This window comes from Pseudophryne corroboree, chromosome 3 (genome assembly GCF_028390025.1).
Source record: "Pseudophryne corroboree isolate aPseCor3 chromosome 3, aPseCor3.hap2, whole genome shotgun sequence".
NCBI lineage: Eukaryota > Metazoa > Chordata > Amphibia > Anura > Myobatrachidae > Pseudophryne > Pseudophryne corroboree.
The window spans coordinates 95,672,691-95,674,468 of NC_086446.1; the positions used below are offsets into that span (position 1 = coordinate 95,672,691).

At 50.1% G+C, this 1,778-nt stretch overlaps 1 pseudogene; it reads left to right on the top strand.

Moving 5' to 3' along the window:
- Nucleotides 1-1,232: 1,232 nt before the first annotated feature.
- On the top strand, nt 1,233-1,351 carry LOC134897689 (5S ribosomal RNA; annotated as a pseudogene).
- Nucleotides 1,352-1,778: the final 427 nt, after the last annotated feature.

Genomic DNA, 1,778 nt, shown 5'->3' on the forward strand with positions numbered 1-1,778 from the left:
ACAGTGCCAGGTATACAGATGTCCCCACAGTGTCAGGTATACAAATGCTCCTCACAGTGCCAGGTATACAGATGCCCCCACAGTGCCAGGTATACAGATGTCCCCACAGTGTCAGGTATACAAATGCTCCTCACAGTGCCAGTTATACAGATGTCCCCACAGTGCCAGGTATACAAATGCCCCTCACAGTGCCAGGTATACAGATGCCCCCACAGTGCCAGGTATACAGATGCCCCCACAGTGTCAGGTATACAAATGCCCCTCACAGTGCCAGGTATACAGATGTCCCCACAGTGCCAGGTATACAGATGCCCCCACAGTGCCAGGTATACAGATGCCCCCACAGTGCCAGGTATACAGATGCCCCCACAGTGCCAGGTATACAGATGTCCCCACAGTGCCAGGTATACAGATGCCCCCACAGTGCCAGGTATACAGATGCCCCTCATAGTGCCAGGTATACAGATGTACCCACAGTGCCAGGTATACAGATGCCCCCACAGTGCCAGGTATACAGATGCCCCTCATAGTGCCAGGTATACAGATGTACCCACAGTGCCAGGTATACAGATGCCCCCCACAGTGCCAGGTATACAGATGCCCCCCACAGTGCCAGGTATACAGATGCCCTGCCCCCCCTCCCCTCCGTGCTGCTTACCGTGCTGCTTTCGGCGGGACACGGAGGAGAGCGTGGCTATGTTGGGCGGCGGCGGCATGTAGGACTTGAAACCAGCCACCGGTTCGAGAGCCAATCAGAGCTCGCGGACCAGCAGCCGCGGCTCCTGATTGGCTGCCGGTCCGCGAGCTCTGATTGGCTCATGAACCGGCGGCTGGTTTCAAGTCCTACACGCCGCCGCTCCCACCTGACAGCCGCGCTCTCCTCCCTGTTCTGACAGCTGAGACAGGCGGCCGCCAGACTGAGCGGCAGCGTGTCTCACTGACACAAGCTGGTGGGCCGGACCAAACGGCTTCGCGGGCCTTATACGGCCGCGGGCCGGAGGTTCCCCACCCCTGCTGTAAAGTAAAGTCACATTTCGTTCAATAAGATCTACTCTTCTCTTAAATTTTTTTACTTACTTGTAACCTTACTTTCTCTTCCACCAATCTACATGTGCTCTCTCATCCAAAAAGCGCCATACTTTAAACCCTGCCGCAGGGATATACCCGCACATTAGTTATTGGAAAGCAGAAGCACTGTCTTTCTGTGGAACATGTACTCTCTCATTTAGCAAAATTACTGCCACACTCCACAGGACACACCCAATCTCATCCGATCTTGGAAGCTAATCTATGGTGGGCCTGCTTAGTCCTAGGCTGGGAGACCACCTAGGAATACTAGGTGCAGTAAACAAGTGCTGAAAAGCAGAAGGAAGAGATCCACATCTTAAATTCTGAAATCTTTGAACCCCCTATACTTACCTTACCATTTTTTCTTATTTGGTGAAATTCTCCTATAGGGATCACATAGCAAGCAATATTGACATACTGTATCACACTGTGTATGAGATTTGCGTGTAATAATTTTTTCTTTTGTGGGATGTCATTTCCCCTGGTCAATCCTTCTTCTATGATACCCTAATGTACCCATGATGCGAGATACAAGATTGACATAGTTTGGTTTATATAGTAAAAGGTTCACATATAGAACTGCGAACACTCTACCAATTATCTATTCTAACAAACTGCCTATTTGCTACACTTCTGCTAATTAATGATGCAATTAGTGACATACAAGGTAACACTAGCCTCATTTTGATAGACTGGGTTATAAGTCCCTA